The sequence below is a fragment of the Bidens hawaiensis genome, unplaced genomic scaffold (assembly GCF_021521415.1).
Source record: "Bidens hawaiensis isolate Kalapana, Puna unplaced genomic scaffold, B.hawaiensis_p1.1 tig00035468_1, whole genome shotgun sequence".
In the NCBI taxonomy this organism is placed as follows: domain Eukaryota; kingdom Viridiplantae; phylum Streptophyta; class Magnoliopsida; order Asterales; family Asteraceae; genus Bidens; species Bidens hawaiensis.
The window spans coordinates 157,097-177,655 of NW_027505370.1; the positions used below are offsets into that span (position 1 = coordinate 157,097).

General features: G+C 45.0%; 1 pseudogene; it reads right to left on the minus strand.

Moving 5' to 3' along the window:
* Positions 1-8,135: 8,135 nt before the first annotated feature.
* LOC143612744 (uncharacterized) lies at positions 8,136-11,077 on the minus strand (annotated as a pseudogene).
* Positions 11,078-20,559: the final 9,482 nt, after the last annotated feature.

A 20,559-nucleotide genomic window follows, 5' to 3' on the forward strand; every position in this document is an offset into this window, starting at 1 on the left:
ACCCGAATCAAGGGTTTAAAGATCTGCGCGACCGAGCGCAGTCTTCGCTCGTGGAAGCGGGAGTTCTTCTTCATATCCGCTCGCGCCATCCCCATTGCCATGAAATTCAAGAATGGGCAAGCACTTCCCAGCCTTCACGCCTCCAGCTACCAGGAGGCGGAATGGTTTGCGAAGATATCTCGGGTCCAATATCCGGTTTACCGGTTTGCGGAGTCCGGGATGGTGATGCTGGGTATGAGCCGGGTGTGGAAGGAGGCTGATGCGCGCAAGATTCCGATCGTCCTCGAATACGGTTCGAACTCTGTTCCTTACGGTATGCCTTTTTCCCTTTTGTTGATTTTGAATTTCTTCTAACTTCTTTCCTGTTTATTTCAGAGGGGAACGACTTGCAGTCGCTCCTAAACCCGCGGGAGGCTGACGGTCCCTCACGGATGGGTACTCGCGCTCTAGATGAGAACGAGTTGCCCATCCTAGAACAAACGGCGGATCGGTTCGTGGAGGTCTATCCGCTAGGCCATGAGATCCTTAGCGCCCGTCGGCCAGGTAAGGCGCTCTTCGACCCTCGACCCCTCAATGTTGAAACCTCTGCTGGAATTCCTCTAATCGTATGTTCTGATGAGGAATCCGCAGATGGTCCTCCGTTGGTGCGGAAGAAGAAGGCTGCCGGCGGGAAGGGGAAGGAGAAGGCCTCCACTGCCGATCCAGCGCCTCGGTCTGTTTTGGAGACCGAGAGCGAAGAGGTGGCGGGGAATCCCGGTGGTGATAAGACCACTGCTCCGGAGGCTGCGACTGTCACCTCCGGAGAGCCCAAGAAGACGACGGTAACCGGCGCAAAGAGGCCGGCTCCATCGGGTTCGTCCCCGCCTCTTCGTACCTTCAGGCTCAAGAAAACCCGTAAGTACAATTTTCTTTTGCTTTTATCTTCATAGCTTAATATCGTTAACACTTATCTTCTTTACGCAGGCGTGGATGTTGACGCATTCCAGGGTGGAGCGCAGAGTGGTACCTCCCCGCCAATGACGGTAGGCCCGGTCAGCCTACCTGAGGCGACGACCCAGGCGGCTGCGCCTGCGCCTGCATCCGCTGGTTCAGTTGCTCACTCATTTGAGCCGACTTTTCCAGCTGTGATGACGTCACCGCCGGCTGTGAGTGTTATTTTTACAGCATCCTTCACCGAGCCGGCGGTTACTATTGTTGCGGATTCCGCGGCGGCGATCGCGGCGGCTGCTACCATGCCCCCGCCATCGGCAACGACGGCCGATCCATCAGGTACGCATGGGGCTTCTCGCCAATCTCTGCCATCTTCCCATCTGCCTGACCTCTTGGATGGTTTTCCCTTGGGTTCAGGTGACGGGTTTGGCGGCTATCGGCCTGTAATTGACCCTACAGGTGCGTAGGGTTCTTTTGGCCCGTTTCATATATATATATATATATATATATATATATATATTTTATATATCATCTTTTCCTAACTGCTTTATGTTTTTTGCAGTGTCGGATTCCAATGAAGTGTATGTTCCACGATGGAACATTCGCCGAGGAACAACCCTTAGCACCCCTGTGGAGTGCGTGGAATGGGCTCGTCACGCTGCTCCCAGTGGTGCGTTGGGGGAAGCCATGGCTAGCTACCAGGAGGGTAGGCTAACCAATGAGCTTCGGGTTCTCCTGGCCCGGATGCAGCCGCGCGTCGAGCTGCTTTGTCGTGAAAACGACAAGTTAAAAGCAGCTCGCCTTAAAGAAGTGGCTCAGGCGCGAGCTGTCCGGGAGGAGAACCAAAGGCTTTCCGCATTAGCCGCGGAAAAAGAGAAGGCCTTCAAGGCCCTCGAGGTTGAAGTTCAGGCTCGACTCGAGGCCCGTTCCAAGGCTGCCCAAGCTGTTAATGAACAGCTTCGGCTGGCTAAGGAAACTGCGAGGAACGCAACCGAGAGGGCCACCAAGGCTGAAGCCGTTGCTGAGCCTCTAAGCGTGGAGAATGAAGAACTTAAAGCCAAATTAGAGGCTCTCCAGCAGGCTCATGATGCCTTGGCGATGGAGGACGCTAAGAAGCTTCAAGAAATCCTAGACCAGAGGGGGGTGCTTGACCATACCGAGCGTAAGCTAAAGGGCGTTGAAGAGGCTGCGGCTAAAGATGTGTTGCTTGCCAACCTCAACAGGAGTGAAGCCGAACGCGCCCGTAACGAAGCTCAAGCTGCCCTCCAAGAAGCTCTGGTTGCCAAGGAATGGCTTCTTCGAGAAGCGTTGTCTCAGGTAAGTTTAGCTTCATGTCTTCACGCTTTTCTTTATAAATAGAAAATGTTCTGATATTTGTATCTTTTCTTTGTAGGTTGTGCATCGGGTCTTCTCAGAGACGTCTTATGACGATGCTATGAGCGCAGCCCTCAACGCTTCTCATGAGGATGGGGAAAGGGCCGGCTTCCTGCTTGGTCTAGGGTTCGTTGAGAAAGGCATCCCGCCTTCCAACTTCCCTTTGTACAATGTTGATACTGAAGCTGTTTACGACCAAGCAGTGAATCAGTATGCCGCCTTCCCGCATCCGGTGGTGGAGAAGGTGAACGAAGTCGCTGCTGCTGATGATGGGCTTGCTATCCTTAGAGCTTTCCTTGAACCACCACGCTCTACTGATGGAGCTGGTCCAAGTGGAAGTGGTCCTGAAGCTTGATTCTGAAGATCCCTTTCCATCATTAGCATAGATTTTTGCTTTTGTATAGCTCTGTAATATTTGAATTTGATGAAATAAAGATTGTGTTTGTTCTTTGCCTTGTTTATTTTACGCATGTTTTGATCTAACTTAGTAATTTCTTTAGTACTTAGATAAGTTAACTTTTTAACGTGGTAAATTATAAGTTTGTTTCGCTTCCTCTTTCATGATTGTGCGGGTATGACCGTCACTTACACTTAGTAGGATGGCTTAACTTTACTTATATCTGACCTGCGTGGAAGTTTTCCTCATCTTTTCTGAGGATAAGTTAACCTTTGAACGTGGTAGATAATAGGTGTGAAGTTTTGCTTCCTCCTTCGTGATTGTGCGGGTAGGACCGTCACTTGCACTTACAAGGATGGCTAAACTTTACCCATATCTGACCTGCGTGTAGGTTTTCCTCATCCTTTTTTGAAATTTCTAAGTGTTTAGGATAAGTTAACCTTTGAACGTGGTAGATGATAGGTTGAAGTTTTGCTTCCTTGCTCGTGATTGTGCGGTAAGACCGTCACTTGCACTTACAAGGATGGCTAAACTTTACTTACACCTGACCTGCGTGTAGGATTTCCTTATTTTTAGCGTTATGTTTATGCGGGTTTTGCCGCATTCCACACGTAACGACTTACTTCTTCCCCCATTTATGCGGTGAATACCGGCACTAGTGTGGGAAGTTCATAAGTATAAAGGTAAGGCTATCAACACATTGTGAAAGGAGAATCATTTCCATTAGAAGTGGCTCTAGGCCTTTTCTTTACAAGTTTGGAATTGATCTACATATAACATTTGCGTAATTGAGCTCCATTCCATGTTCTTGGGATGGGAGTGCCATCGAGCCTTTCGAGCCGGTATGCGCCCTTTCCCAGGACTTCTTTGATAATGTATGGCCCTTCCCAGACCGGGGCCAGCTTTCCTGGGCGTTCTTGGTTCGAAGCCTCGTTGTTACGCAGTATGTAGTCTCCTACATTGAAGTTGCAGAGTTTTACCCGCGTGTTGTAGTACTTTTGCATTTGTCGCTTGTAGTTCTCTTCACGCACTGCGGCTAAGTCTCTGCGTTCCTCGGTTAGCATAAGGTCCAACCGTCTTTCGGCATCATTGTCTTCTGGCTGAATCAAGACCCTTGGTGAGGGTAAACCAATTTCGACCGGGACCATGGCTTCAGTGCCATAAGTGAGACTGAACGGTGTTTCTCCCGTACTGGCCTTCTTCAGCGTTCTGTTTGCCCAAAGGACGTGTGGAAGCTCGTCCACCCAGCCGGATCTGTGTTCCAAGAGTCTTTTCTTTATGCCTTCGACGATGCTCTTATTTGCTCTTTCCACCTCACCATTACCTTGCGGGTGTGCCACTGAGGTAAAGGTGTGGGTGATTTGAAGTTCTTTCAGCCACTGTTGTAGCTTCTTGTCAGCAAAGTTGGTGCCGTTATCGCTCACCAAATTCTGTGGAAGTCCAAAACGACAAATAATAAATTCCCAAATAAATTTTTTGATATTTTTCGCGGTTGTTTGGGCTAAAGGTTTTGCTTCTATCCACTTGGTGAAGTAGTCGATGGCTACCACTAGGAACTGAACATTTCCTACTGCTGTAGGAAATGGGCCTGTCACATCGATGGCCCACTTCTGAAATGGCCATGAAGAGGTGACTGGAACAAGTTCATTCTTCGGGCGGTGCGTGTTGGGTGCGTAGAGCTGGCAAGACCTACATTTTCTGATGTATGCCAGCGCATCCGTATGCATCCCCGGCCAGAAGTATCCCGCATTGTTTAGCTTAGCTACAACAGCGCGGGGACCTGCGTGTATTCCACAGATGCCTTCGTGTACTTCCCTTAGGAGGTAGTCAGCATCTTGGTTGTCCACGCATCTCAAAAGTGGGCCAAGAAAGTTACGCTTGTAAAGAATGTCATCGATGAGTTGATAATTCAGTGCTTTACAGCGTAGTTTTCTTGTCTTTCCTTTTGACTCTGGCAGTGTACCTGTCGCAAGGTATTTTATTATTGGTGTCATCCACGTTTCCGTGCCGGTTTGGATGACACAAATTTCCTTGTGCGGGACCGAAGGTGTCTCGAGGAGTTCAATGCGGATATCCTTTCCTAGGTGGGTAAAGGCTAATGATGCAAGCTTGCTTAACGCATCCGCAGATTTGTTTTCACTTCGCTTGACGTGTATGACTTTGCAGTCATTGAAATCGCGCATAAGGGATTTTGCTTGTGCGAGGTACAGGGCCATTGTATCGTTCACGGCCGTGTACGTCCCGTTGATTTGATTGGCTACTAACATGGAATCCACGTGGGCTTCCAAGTTTTTCACTCCCATCTTACGCGCAATTCTCAGCCCAGCCAAGAATGCCTCATACTCGGCTTCGTTATTCGTACTTGGAAAATCCAGTCGAATAGCGTAAGTGTATTCTTGGCCTTCTTGGCCTGCTGGGTTGGTTAGTTTCAGCCCTGCGCCTGAACCCTCGTTACTGGCTGCTCCATCAGTGTAGAGTCGCCAGACATCATTGATGTCTTGTGCTGGAGAGGGTTGAGCCTCTTCCTGGCACTCTTTTTCCCGCGATGCAGGCACTTCTGCAATAAAGTCGCCAGACTTTGTTAAATCTATATAAAAACCTCAGCAATATGTTTGTATATTTATAAATAAAATAGTTTAAATATGTAAAAGCTAATCAATAATTAACCTTTGACTTTTTCAGCTTACTTGTTGGATGGTAATGTTTTATACAAAGAGAATTGCGGCTTAACTTGTTGTCGTCCCTCTATTGTAATTTGATAATTTGATCTTTTATATATTTCAAAAAATAATAAATAATACAGTAGGGGAAAAATGTATTGGCGATCTCCAAAATGTCTTTGCTATGGAGGGCTTGCTGTCGTTAATGAAGGCAGCGTGCTCTGCAAATTTTTTTCATTATTTAAAACGGGGTCACAATGGACCGGTACTTTCTCACTTTATGTATGCGGATGATGTTATGTTTCTCAGGGAATGGGACCTAGTGAATGTGATTAATTTAAAGAGGGTCCTAGGTGTTTTATGCGGTTTTGGGTATGAAAATCTTGCAAAGTGGCTAGTCTTTGGAACAATAGCCGCCATTGGGGAGGAGTCGGAATTGACCCGGATTATTAACATTAGAGTGGGGATATATTCGTTTGTCCATCGTGGGATGAAGGTTGAAGATTTTGGTGTGTGTGTGTGTGGGGGGGGGGGGTATGAGTTTGATTAAGAACCAACAGTGGATATGTTTCAGAAACGTGGGAAGGTGAGTCGATTTTGAATTCCTTACCAACACGTCGTTTTTTTTTCCGGCGGTAAGTAAGATAAAGAAAATTAAGTTAGATCACATGGGAAAAGATGATATCCCCGATCAGGAGTGGGGTGGGGGGATGGGTTCCTTACGGATCTAGCAATGCTCACGAAGTGGTGGTGCTCGGTCGCCGAAAGGTTGGTGATGTATGGTTGCAAAGTTTTGGGGGTATGGGGGTGCTCGAGACATGCTAATAATGTGGAGGAGGTGGAAGAACTAAGACAATTATTGTTTTGATTGGTGTAGAATTGTTCTGATTGGTGTTAAAGGATTAGTGATTAACCTATGAGTCTCAAAAACATATATAAAAGTTATATTCGATAAAACAAATTGTTTTAACCACATGAAGCTTTGTTGTCATTTTTTACGGTCTGACTATGTATAATGCATGTGTTAAGATATAAATTTTGTTAGAAAACAAAATAAAAAAGTTCTTCTTTCTTGAATACAATTCGACTTTTGATAAAGTTTATATAGAAACGTGGAAAAAGAAAATGTCACTCTATGTCTAGATTTTTATTATACATATAAGAGAAAAAACAAAACTACATCTTAAGAGAAAAATAGAATAAAAATGTCATTAGCTTAATAAATAAGTCTTAAGGTTTTAAGTTCGAAACCTCACTTTAGGATAGAGTTTTTTTTTGGAACGGCCAACTAAGTAACGCCGGGTATCCCGTACGCGGCCCCCATTGGCTAAAGGTAGCCCAAGCCGGCCACTAGTCCGGACGGACGGAGCCCCTAGCGGTCCACCTGTTGAGGGATTCACCGGATAAAACCCGACCCCCACGCCCGCCAAACGGCACGACAGCGAGGAGCCGGTAAACCCGGGTGAGATCAGAACTCGAAACCTGGCAAGCCAGGGTCATCCCTCATATCTCCCATATAAGTTGATGGTAGTGAGATTAGATCCCCTACCTCTCACTTATAAAGTGATTGCTCTACCATTGAGCCACAACCAACTTATTTTTAGAATAGAGTTAAGTCATAAGTCGTACAACCCATTTTCAGAGTACTCAAGCTAACCGTCAAGCCAGGTTTTTTTTTTTTATAAATAAAATTCATCTCTCCATTCACTCAAGCTGGCAGGCGCACACACGCTTCCGATGCCACTCTTCAACTACCGGCAAAATCAAGGGTTTAGTCACCGGCCACAACAATCATCATCACTGCCTCCGTTGTTTACTCATAAGTAAGTTATCATCATCATATCTCATTCAAATTCATTCCGTGTACTATTCCTCTTCTTTCTTTTTTTTTTATCCAATTTAGGGTTTATATATTTCAGGTGAAATTGCTATCATTTACTGTACCCAAAGTGTATTGTCTGCCTGCTGTAGTTTTGCTATTTAATACACTTGATTACTATAATAGGTATTAGATTAGATTGAAATTACATGACTTAGCATAGTTTCATTCTCTTTTTGCTGCATTCTGTTACCTCTTTAATCGCTGCTTTGTCAATGTTAATTCTATAGTATGTGTCACTCATCTACATTTCCATTCACTCGTATAAATTTTTTGGATTTTCAATGTAAATAAATGTGCTCTCATGTTTAGTTTTTATTTGCTTGTGCATTTATATGCAGTTTTCATTGAGAATTATAGCTACGCTCGCTGTTCAAGTTCCAAGAGCATGTAGGCTTAACTTGTTGAATTTGATCAAGTTATATTACAGTGTAATAACTACGACTCTACAACTACATTCAACATCTAATCAACTTAATCAATTATACGGCACAAACCCAGCGAAATGCGTGTGTTCTAAGTACTCATTTGTATTTAGTTATGAATTGTATAATAAATAATATATATTTTTTATATTATATATATCAATTTTTTTTACATAAAAAACAGAGGCCTTATTTATTTAGAGGCCCTAAAGCTGTAGGGCCGGCCCTGGAGTTAAAGTGTATGCATATGGCATAAGTGTGGGATGCTAGAACCATTTGGTTTTAGATGCTATGACAACTACAATTTCTATGTATTGAGATGATGGGGTCGGTTCGTGGATTTTCCTTCTTTTTGCCGTATTTCACTCAAAGGGTTGAAGGGTTTTGTAAAAAAAAAATGACAGAACAAAAATTTATATTTTAACCACATGTTCTATGTACGATGATTTAAATAATATAGATGTTAATTTCTATTCTTGGAAACTTGATGATTTATCCACTTTAATCTTGTTCAAATGCTCACTTGTTTGAGAACTAGTTGATAATTTTTTGGACGACGCTACGCATTGAAGGTCTTGACTCGGGTGATACGCGAGTACATGCTAGAGCAATATTAAGTACAAGCAAAACTTGTTGAGCCTCTTCGTTCGTGGGAGGTATAAGCCTTTCGTCTAGGATATCTTTCAGCAACAGAACAAAATCATCAGGGGATGCTGAGGTTGGGTTTGCTGATTGTAGAGATGTTAAAAACTCCCCAGGGTGTTTCCCCATCATAATCTCAAAAGTGACAACTCCAAAACTGTAAACGTCACATTTCTCTGTAACCCTCATTGTGAGTGCAAGTTCTGAAACATAAAGAACATGTTTAAGCGTACGATATAAACTATAGCATTAATAATCATAATAAGATAATCTAGTTTGTAGAAATATACCTGGTGCCATGTAACCATAGGATCCAGCAACCCCTGTCCAGTTACTCGAGTCCGGGTCCAATAGTTTAGCAGTCCCAAAATCTGACAGTCGGGGAACCATGTCAGACTCAAGTAAAATATTGTTTTTCGACACATCCCTATGAACAATCGGAGGATTACAGTCATGATGCAAGTACGCTAATGCGTGCGCAAGGTCCAGAACAATCTTAACCCTTGTAGTCCAATCTAATTTCGAAGTCGCCCCGTAAAAAACATTTCCCAAACTACCATTCTCCAAATATTCATAAACCAAATACATCCTGTCTAAAGTACAACAATAGCCATGGAGTTTAATAATATTCCGGTGCCGGACTTCCGTTAGGGCCCGTATCTCGTTCTCGAAACTCCGCTTATTTTCTGCTGGAACGTCGCCGTAGTTTGTCGTTTTCATCCGTTTCACCGCCACGGTCTGTCCGGTAGGCAATTTTGCTTTGTACACGTTTCCGAAGCTTCCTCTTCCAATGCAGTACTTCTCGTCGAAGTTTCCAGTGGCTTTCACGATATCGGAAAACGTAATTCTACCATCTCGTTCCCAAACTACTAGTTCTGAGTGATTAATTGTGGTATTACTCGTTGTATCTTCATTGCTAAGGTTTGATCTGCGATTTCGTTGAGTAGTTATACAGTAGATCACAATCGCCGTTGCGATTACAACGAATGTGAGCACTGGTATGATAACCACAATAATAATAAGTTTATTGTTTCTGGATTTGTTCCGTATGGTTTTGATGTTACAAGGGGTTAATCCTTTATCAGATCCACACAGATTTGGATTTCCGGTGAATGACGCTGTCGGCGCGTGTTTGAACACACCGGCGTCTGGAATCGGGCCTGATAAGCTGTTGTACGAGAGATCGATTGATTGTAGGCTGATCATGGAGGTAGCTAGTGATTGAGGAATTTGACCTGAGAAATTGTTGTGTGAGAGGTTTAGAGTTTGGAGTGTGTTGAGCTTTGATAGATCATTAGGGATTCGCCCGCTGAACGAGTTGCTGCTTAGGTCTAGTAGGTACTGCAATTGGAATAAGTTTCCTATCTGGTATGGTACTTCACCTGATAAGTGATTGTTGCTTAAGTTTAAGCTTGCTAACCTTGCACAGTTTCCGATTGTTGCTGGTATGCTTCCGTTTAGATTGTTTTCAGATAGATCAAGAACTTGGAGATTAGTTAAGTTACCTATACTTTGAGGAATTTGTCCGGTTAACCGATTGTTGCCGAGGTTGAAAGTGAACAAATTGTTTAATTTCCCTAATTCACTAGGGAGTTCACCAGACAGCTGGTTCCATTCTAGTCGTAGGACGCCTAAGCGTTGCAAATCTCCAAACTCTGGTGGGAGTTTTCCTGAGATTCTGTTCCTTTGCATTTCCAGATTGGCTAGGCTTACCAAATTTTTAATATCAAGAATGATTTCACCTGTGAATTGATTGTCACTGAGGTTGATGTAAGTGAGATTAGCATGCACACCGAATGCTTGTGAAATGTTCCCTGAGAACTGGTTTCCATCCAGCCTTAACCGACGTAGGTTCGTGCAGTTTTTTAGGCAATCCGGTAATAAGCCTGTGAACTTATTGCCATTCACAGTAAACTGATCAAACTGAAAACCACTGCAAAGTTCTGCAGGGAGTTCACCCAAGAAACTGTTGTTTGAAAAGCTAACATTTGTTAAAAACAGATTGTTCTTGCCGAAATCTGCAGGAATACTGCCTGTGAAATCATTGTTAAACACTGAAAGAGCCACCAGGTTAGAAAGATTAGAGAGAGTATGAGGCAACTCACCACTAAACCGGTTGGTGTTAATGTCAAGTTTTGTCAATGAAGTCAAATTTCCGATCTCGGGTGGGATTATTCCACTGAGATTATTGGAAAAAAGCTGCAAATATTGAAGTTTAACCAGTTTTACAATTGTGGAAGGAAGCTGAAGTGTGTTTCCCACGTGTGCCAGGAGGGCCCAACAAAGAAGGCCCCATAGTCATCAAAAGCCAGCTGGGGCACTACATCACCTCCCGCACTCTTGCTGATAACGGCGCTTCGTCAACGGTCATGTACAGGCAGTTCTTCGACAAGCTAGACGACGAAGACGAAGAACGCCTAGAAACGGTTTACGCCTCGATGGAAGGGTTCGATGGCAGCACAAACACCCCCTTGGGTATCCTATCTTTCCCCGTAGAAGACGTGGACTTCGTCGTAATGAGTAAGCCACACCACACATATGACATTCTCTTTGGGAGAGATGGGATGGCAAGATTTAATGCCGTGGTGTCTTCGGTCCATGGCATGATGGGATGGCCAATAGCTGAGGGTGTCGCGATGATCACGGGTATTCCCCAGGTATGCATTGCGTCTGTCTCATCTAAACCCAAACCAAAGATGGCTAAACCAACCATTACTAAGCCGGAAAAATGGGCTTTTAATGGCAAGCACTCTGACCAGGCCGTTACCATTGGCCCAACGATCACTAATCCCACGCGCACCTTACTCAAACGCTTATTGCAAAAAAATGCTGACATCTTCGCGTGGACACCAGCTGACATGACCGGTGTACCCCGAAGTAAGGCGGAGCATAAGCTCAAGTGTGACCCGGCTTTTACGCCGGTCATACAAAAGCGTCGCGTAATGGGTGCGGAACATGCTAACGCGTGTAGAACCCAAGTCAAGGAACTCCTTGACGCAGGCATCGTACGCGTTAGTAAATATCAAACATGGGTTGCAAATCCCGTCATGGTACCGAAATCCAACAAACAATGGCGCATGTGCATAGATTTTAAAGACCTAAACAAAGCATGCCCTAAGGATTGTTACCCGTTACCCGAAATTGACCTTAAGGTAGATTTGTTAGCACCGTTGCGCCTTAAATGCTTCCTTGATGCGTATAAGGGATACCATCAAATCCACATGGCCGTTGACGATCAGGACAAAACCGCATTTCGGACGCCCGATGGCACATTTTGTTACCAAATGATGCCATTCGAACTTAAGAATGCTGGGTCCACGTACCAACGCCTGATGGACAAAGAGTTCCATGCCCAAATCGGGAGGAACTTAGAAGTTTACATGGATGACTTGGTCATCAAAAGCCTTGAGCCAGAGGCGATGTTGACTGACATCGAAGAAACTTTCAACACGCTCAGAAAAATAAACATGAAGCTCAACCCGAGCAAGTGTTCCTTTGGGATGGAAGAAGGGAAGTTCTTAGGAGTCATCGTTACCAAAGATGGCTTCAGAGCGAATCCTGAAAAGGTCGAAGCCATTATGAAAATGGAATCACCTACTACCATCAAACAGGCTCAGACACTGAATGGACGACTAGTCGCACTTAACCGCTTTTTGGCAAACCATGCGGATAGGTCGTTCCCATTCGTGTAAACATTGAGAAATTGCTTGAAGAAAATGCACTTCCGCTGGACACCAGAAGCGGAAGCAGCTTTTCAAGAGATTCGGTCACGCTTGATCGAACTCCCAACGCTCACAGCACCAGAAATGGGGGAGGAATTAATTCTCTACCTCTCCGCCACAGACAGAGCAACCGGGGCAGTCTTACTAGTAGAACGAAAAGGCATCCAGATGCCCATCTACTATGTAAGCCGCATCTTAACGGACGTGAAAACCCGGTACTCTACCCTGGAAAAATTAGTCTTAGCTCTTGTACAGGCTTCACGTAGGCTAAGACGATATTTCCAAGGTCACCCAATCACCATTCTCACCAACTTCAAACTTGCAAACATTCTAGGCAAACCCGAGTTGTTGGGACGCCTAGCTAAATGGGCGATTGAGTTGGGGGAATACGCGATAAAGTACAAGCCAAGACCAGCCATAAAAGGCCAGGTCTTGGCCGACTTTATTGCGGAAGTCCCCGCATCGCGGGAAAAAGAGTGCCAGGAAGAGGCTCAACCCTCTCCAGCACAAGACATTAATGATGTCTGGCGACTCTATACTGATGGAGCAGCCAACAACGAAGGTTCATGCGCAGGGTTGAAACTAATTAACCCGGCAAGCCAAGAATACACTTACGCTATTCGGCTTGATTTCCCAAGTACGAACAATGAAGCGGAGTACGAAGCATTCTTGGCCGGATTAAGAATTGCGCGAAAGATGGGAGTGAAAAACTTGGAAGCCCACGTGGAATCCATGCTAGTAGCCAACCAGATAAACGGGACGTACACGGCCGTGAACGACATAATGACCCTGTACCTTGCGCAAGCCAAAACCCTTATGCGCGATTTTAACGATTGCAAAGTGGTGCACATCAAGCGAAGCGAAAACAAATCTGCGGATGCGTTAAGCAAGCTTGCATCGTTAGCCTTCACCCACTTGGGAAATGACATCCGCGTTGAACTTCTTGGAGCACTATCAGTCCCGCACAAGGAAATTTGTGTCATCCAAACCGGCACGGAAACATGGATGACACCAATCAGAAATTACCTTGCAGCGGGTATACTACCAGAGTCGAAGACACAGGCAAGAAAGATACGCTGTAAATCACTGAACTATCAACTTGTTGATGACATACTTTACAGGCGTAACTTTCTTGGCCCACTCCTCAGATGCGTTGACGACCAAGATGCCGACTACCTCCTAAGGGAAGTACACGAAGGCATCTGTGGAGTACACGCAGGTCCACGCGCAGTTGTAGCTAAGCTAAACAACGCGGGATACTTTTGGCCGGGGATGCACACGGATGCGCTGGCCTACATCAGAAAATGTAGGTCCTGCCAGCTTTACGCACCCAACACGCATCGCCCGAATAACGAACTTGTTCCAGTCACTTCTTCATGGCCATTCCAGAAGTGGGCCATCGATGTGACAGGCCCATTTCCCACAGCAGCAGGGAACGTTCAGTTCCTAGTGATAGCCATCGACTACTTCACCAAGTGGATAGAATCAAAACCCTTAGCCCAAACAACCAAAAAACATATCAAAAAATTTATTTGGGAATTTATTATTTGTCATTTTGGACTTCCACAGAATTTGGTGAGCGATAACGGCACCAACTTTGCTGACTAGAAGCTACAAAAGTGGCTGAAAGAGCTTCAAATCACCCACACTTTTACCTCAGTGGCACACCCGCAAGGTAATGGAGAGGTGGAAAGAGCAAACAATAGCATCGTCGACGACATAAAGAAAAGACTCTTGGAGCATAGATCCGGCTGGGTGGACGAAGTTCCACATGTCCTTTGGGCAAACAGAACGCTGAAAAAAGCAAGCACGGGCGAGACTCCGTTCAGCCTCACATATGGCACTGAAGCCATGGTTTCAGTCGAGATTGGTCTACCCTCACCAAGAGTCATAACTCAACTAGAAGACAATGATGCGGAAAGACGGTTAGACCTTATGCTAACCGAAGAGCGCAGAGACCTAGCCGCAGCGCGTGAAGAGAACTACAAGCGACAAATGCAAAAGTACTACAACACGCAGGTGAAACTCTGCAACTTCAATGTCGGATACTACATACTGCGTAACAACGAGGCTTCGAACCAAGAGCGCCCAGGAAAGCTGGCCCCGGTCTGGGAAGGGCCATACATTATTAAAGAAGTTTTGGGAAAGGGTGCATACCGGCTCGAAAGGCTCGATGGCACCCCCATCCCAAGAACATGGAATGGAGCTCAATTACGCAGATGTTACATGTAGATCAATTCCAAACTTGTAAAGAAAATGCCTAGAGCCACTTCTAATGGAAATGATTCTCCTTATCACATTGTGTTGATAGCCTTACCTTTATACTTATGAACTGACCACACTGATATGCCGGTATTCACCGCATAAATAAGTGAGGGAGGAAGTAAGTCGTTGCGTGTGGAAAGCGGCACAACCCGCATAAACACAAAAACAGTAAATATATCTAAGGGGAAGATGAGGAAAACCTTCACGCAGGTCAGATATAGATAAAGTTTGGTCATCCTATTAAGTGAAAGTGACGGTCCTACCCGCACAATCATGATAGAGGAAACAGAACATTAACCTATTATCTAACACGCGTCGAAAGGTTAACTTATTCAAAACACTTAGAAAATTGCTAAGTTAAACTAAAATATGCATGAGCAAATCATATAATGTTTACAAGGCAAGGCGTTAACAAAACATTTATATTCACAATAAAAGTTCAAACATTACAAAATGGCTAGGTATCTACCTGCCTACAAAAAATACAAATCTATCCTAACTGTGGGAAGGAATCTCAAGATTCAAGCTTCGGGACCACTTCCTCCAAACCCACTTGAACCCGCACCATCAGTTGGCTGCGACGGTTCGAGGAAAGCTTTGAGAACAGCTAGCCCGTCATCAGCAGCAGCAACTTCATTCACCTTCTCCACAACCGGATGCGGGAAGGCAGCATACTGGTTCACAGCTTGGTCATAGGCAGCTTCAGTATCAACATCGTGTAAAGGAAAATTGGAAGGCGGGATGCCTTTCTCTGCAAATCCTAGACCAAGCAAGAAACCAGCCTTCTCCCCATCCTCATGAGAAGCGTTGAGGGCTGCGCTCATGGCATCATCATAGGATGTGTTCGCGAATATCCGATGCACAATCTACAATAAAAAATATATATAAAAAAAACTTTTCTAAGTATAAAGAAAAGCGCAAAGCAAAGAAATTATGGAGCTATGCGTACATGCGGCAACGCTTCTCGTAGAAGCCAATCCTTATTGGATAGAGCTTCTTGAAGGGTAGCTTGAGCTTGATCGCGGGCGCGTTCGGCTTTATCCTTGTTGAGGTTGGCAAGCAACACGTCCTTGGCAGCAGCCTCTTCAACGCCTTTAAGCTTGCGCTCAGTGTGATCAAGCACAGCCCTCTGATCCAAGAGCTCCTGTAGCTTCTTGGCATCCTCTAAAGCCAAAGCCTCATGAGCCTGCTGAAGCTTCTCTAGTTTGGCTTTAAGCTCTTCATTCTCAGCGCGCAGAGGCTCAACAACGGCTTCAGCTTTGGTGGCCCTTTCGGTCGCATTACGTGCAGTTTCCTTGGCTAACCTAAGCTGTTCGTTAACAGCTTGAGTAGCCTTGGAACGGGCCTCATGCCTGGCTTGGATCTCGGCCTCAAGGTCCTTGAAGGCCTTTTCTTTTTCAGCAGCGGTGGCGGCAAGCTTCTTGTTCTCTTCCCGCAGCGATCGCACCTGAGCCACCTCCAGGCTACGCGCAGTCTTTAACTTGTCGTTTTCACGACAAAGTAACTCGACACGCGGCTGCATCCGGGTTGACCAAACCTATCGTCGTGGGTCCTGAACCACTTCCTCCCACACCGCTCTCGAAAGCGGATAAGTCCACTCCTGCATGAAGAAAAACAAAAGATATTAAAAACAAAGGCGGAAGGAAATGCGGAAAAGGTACACAAAAAATATACTTACTGGCTTTCTTGATCCTGAAAGACCTGACAGGCGGAGATAGACCCGATGAAACTGGCCTCTTCGCGCCAGTCACCTTCGCAGCGCTTGGTGGCTTGGAAGTGACAGCCGTTGTCTCAACCTCTGAGACAATGGTCTCGTCACCACCACCAAGGTTCCCCGCCGCCCTCCTCACTTTCAGTCTCGGAATCAGACTGATTCCCCAGGTCGACGACGGAAGCAACCTTCGCCTTGCCCTTCACGCCAGCAGCCTTCTTCTTCCTCACAAAGAAAGGCCCATCTGCGGATCCCTCATCAGAAGATGACAAAATCAGAGGAATTCCAGCAGAAGTTTGAGCATGGAGAGGACGAGGATTAAAGAACTCCTTACCTGGTCGAGTGACGCTTAAAATTTCGTGGCCCGGCGGGTAGACCTCTACGAATCTATCCGCCGTCTGCTCCAAAATGGGCAACTGTTCTTATCGAGATCACGAGTACCCAACCGTGCGGGACCACCAGTCTCCCGCAGATGCAAGAGCGATTGTAAGTCGTTTCCCTCTGAAGTAAAAAAGATAATGTTAGAAGAAAATCCTAAACCAACACAAAAGACGGAGCATACCGTAAGGAATATAGTTCAAACCGTATTCAAGGATGATGGGTATTTGTGGCGTCCCAGACCCGGAATCCTTCCACACGCGGCTCATCCCAAGCATCACCATCCCAGACTCCGCGAAGCGATAAACCGGAGTCTGGATCTGGGAGATCTTGGCGAACCATTCCTTCTCCTGGTAATTGGAGGCGTGAAGGTTAGGGAGTGCCCTCCCATTCTTGAACGTCATCGCGATGGGGACGACGCGAGCGGAAAGGTAGAAAAACTCCTGCTTCCAAGAACGAAAACTACGCTCAGTAGCGCAGATCTTCAACCCCTTGATCCGAGTAACAAGGGTATACCAGCCCTGGATGCACCTCCAGGTGTAGAAGGTCATCAGACGGTCGACGCGGGGCTCGATGTCCAAAATACGGCACACCCATTCGAAATGGCGAATTTTAGCAATCGCCATTTAGTGCACCTCCGTCAAATGCACCCAGTGTTTTTCCAAAACACGGTATAAGAACTTCGTTAATGGGAATCTTAGATTCCCATATATGAAGAACGAGGCGTAAACCCCTATCTTGCCCTTAGGGGCATCGTACACCGTCTGGTTGGGCTCCGGAAACTCTGGCTCATACGGCTCCAGCATGAACTTCTTGTCAATGTAATGGTATACATCTACAGAAAGAGTACACTGGCACTCGCCAGCAGTACTCTTATCGTCCTTATCGGACGTAGACCTCGGGTTCTCGAGGTAAACGTCAAACTCCTCGACGTTAACCTCAGGATCATGAGTAGAAGAAGACATTTTTTAAAAAGTTAAAGAAAACGGTTTCAGGAGAATGCTCGCCGGAAAAGATGAGTATTCGCCGGAAATCGCTTAAAAGGAAAAAAAAGGTGAAGTGAAGGTATGGGACGAGATACACCCTCTCCCCCCTTATATACTCATCGCAATGAATGCGATGAATTTAATGCGGATGAGAGAGAAAGCGCAGGCGCAATGATACGGCGACACGTGTGGATACAGCAAGCTGGCAACAGGTGTCGGAATGGCGCGTGCCATGAAACTCGCGCCCACGCGCCTGAAAAAGCGTCCTGATTGACCACATGCTGTCACGTCGTCATAACTTCCTGCACGTCCTGAAACCGTCAGAAGACGCCAACGTCCCTTCAACCGTTTGGACTGTCCTTATCCTTTCACCAACTCTCCGAATTCCAAAAAGATTCAAAAAGATTCAAAAATAAGAGGGAATATACCCCCTTACCTTGGAAAATAAGAAACCATAAGACAAGTGCGGGTACAGTGTCAAGGCGAAACCCTTCACATACTTAGCACCTGCAGAGAATTGAAACCAAGAAGGATCTTATGGGCCATGCTTACGGAAAGAGAAATAGCTCCCCCGCATGGCTGGAACGTTGAGAACTAGATTGTTTGAAGCTTCAGGGTGGAATTGGTTGTTTAACATAACTGATCACTATGTCAAACTACCAAAACCCGTGGAGAATCTACACAAGTGAAACTCAACGCTCCCGACTTGCGAGGAGGTTACACACCTACCCGCATCATACCCAAAGATCAGGCAGAAAAGTCGGGAATTTCTGCAAGTGACATTAGAAAAACTGCGGGAAGAATCCCCACGGAAAACCTTAAAAAACGAAAAACCTTTTTCAAAACCCCTTGCTTAAAGTCCAAAAGTTCCCCTCACTTATTAACAATTCATGAGAAGAACAATGGACTGGGAGGACTTGAAGAGGTAGGTCCCAGCAAAGCCATGTTGGACCCGCAAGACTCACCTTGAAGAGGGACGTCTGCGCAAAGACCAACTGGATCCGCAGGACCCACCATGCTCAGAGAGATGAAGACCTTACACGCAGTAAGCCAGCTGTTCCCGCAGGAAAGCCTCCCTTGGTAAAGTACCCTGCCTGTTCCCGCAGCTGCAGATACAAGCCAAGAAGGAAGACTACCCGCACTAACAGTAAGGCTACACGCATAAGGCACTAACTCTTATACTTCAGTAATGTCACCTGAAGAAGGAATGAGCAGGGCGGGAATATTCCCGCCCAAAAGAGCCAGTCCGTACGCTTCTAGAAGATCTTTTGTACTATACCTACCAAGGTATGGACAAATAGACAAAATCTGGCAAAAGCAACCCATGAACCAATCACAGGGTGACAGCTCACCGACAATAGTACGAGGAGCAGCACGCTCTAGTACAAAATGTCACTACCAGCCGCTGCCTACCCACCAACTCCCATCGTGACACGAACATAGCCCGTAGTTGGTGGAAAAGGAATATTATACAGCTGGCCGTACATGCTTGGAAACCTACCTTCGGCTATAAATACTCCAACACCTTGGAACGGTATCATCTTATCTTCTCTCTAGCTATTTTTCTCTATATACACTTATATTCAGAGCAATCTAGTCTGATTCTCACGCCGGAGGGTGGTCACAAGGAGGAACCCCCCCCCCCCCCCTTCTCAGTGACGAGCTCACGGTGTCTGTTTTGCAGGTCGAGAAGAATAACCATCTTTGCTGGACCTAACCCTCGTGGGAAACATCTACTTAACCCCCAAATTATCCTTAATCTGCCGGGGTCATCTAGTGTTTCTTCAATGACTTTAAAAGGGTAGAAGCAATGGTTTAGGGCTTGCAGAAACTTCATATTTAGTCAAAGTTTTATATTTGAGTTGATTCCCTTTAATAAAGCTCTAGGTCTGATGTTTTTGAATGTATAAAGCTTAATAATATCCTCTTTAAATATGTTTAAAAAGTTATAAAAATATGGTGATAATAATACCCTATTTAAATATGTAAAAAAAGTTATAAAAAATGGTGACAAAGAAAAATAGAATCCAAGTCCTTATAACTGTTAATAACCCATCCCTTATCTACTACACCACCTGTATAGTTTTGTTGGGTATTCACCCCATATTTTATATGAGGGTATATTTGAGTTTTTCTATATAACGTTCTACTATAAATTCAAAACCGCCCCCTCCCCCGCGTGAACTATGTAGGTCCGCCCATGTATATACAAACATCATCAACATGTTTGTATACTTATAGTATGTAAAAGCTAATCAAAAATTAAGCGTTAACCTTTTCAGCTTAGTTAGATACAAAGATGGCAGTATGTTATTTATCTTTAAGTGTCTTTGAAGTCTCCAAAATGTATTATCAATGTGTTCTCACGTTAAGCATTCTTATAGATAAAGCTTAATATTCCAAATAAAGCTAAATATTCCAAGGTGATGATGACATGAATGACGCCATCACTATTATTGAAAAATAAAGTCAGAACATATAAAAACAGTCTAGTGTCAAAGTTCAAACAAATGTTGAAAAGTTAACATGTGTAAAATCTTATAAAATTTCTAATCTCATAAGTCATAATCCTAGATTTTTCTCACTCGTTAATAGTCAAACCAATTAGCTGGCAATCAAAGATTTGAAGACGACCATTTGAGTATATAGGGTCCACCTTTATTACATCAAGGATACTTTTCAAAAGACGTGTTTTCTATACTCTAAGATGTAGAACAACGTGTGTTATGTGATTTTTTCAAACGTTTGTTTTAACTTCATTGAAACAAACTTCTAATTCGCGATTCAAGCACCAAGACTCACGAGAAACACTATGGAATTCTTCATCGAGTATATTTGGTTATTCAATTTTTTTATTTAGCCGAAAGACAAGGGTGACAAGGGTGTATGCATCAATCGATCGGTGTCCCGATGGTTGAGTGTTATGTGTCTTATGTCCAAGGCTTGATGCAAAACTACTATCGAGCCGGGGTCTCACCGGAAGCAGCCTCTCTATCCTTATGGGGTAGAGGTAAGGTTGTCTACATCTTACCCTCCTCAGACCTTACCATAGCTTTGCTATTGATGGGATATACTGAGTATGATGATGATGATGAATTTTTTTATTTAGCCTGATTTATGGTTCAGTCCGTGAAAGGCAAATGATCATTTGGTCATCAGGACCTTATATGATTGGGCAGTTGGCCATATG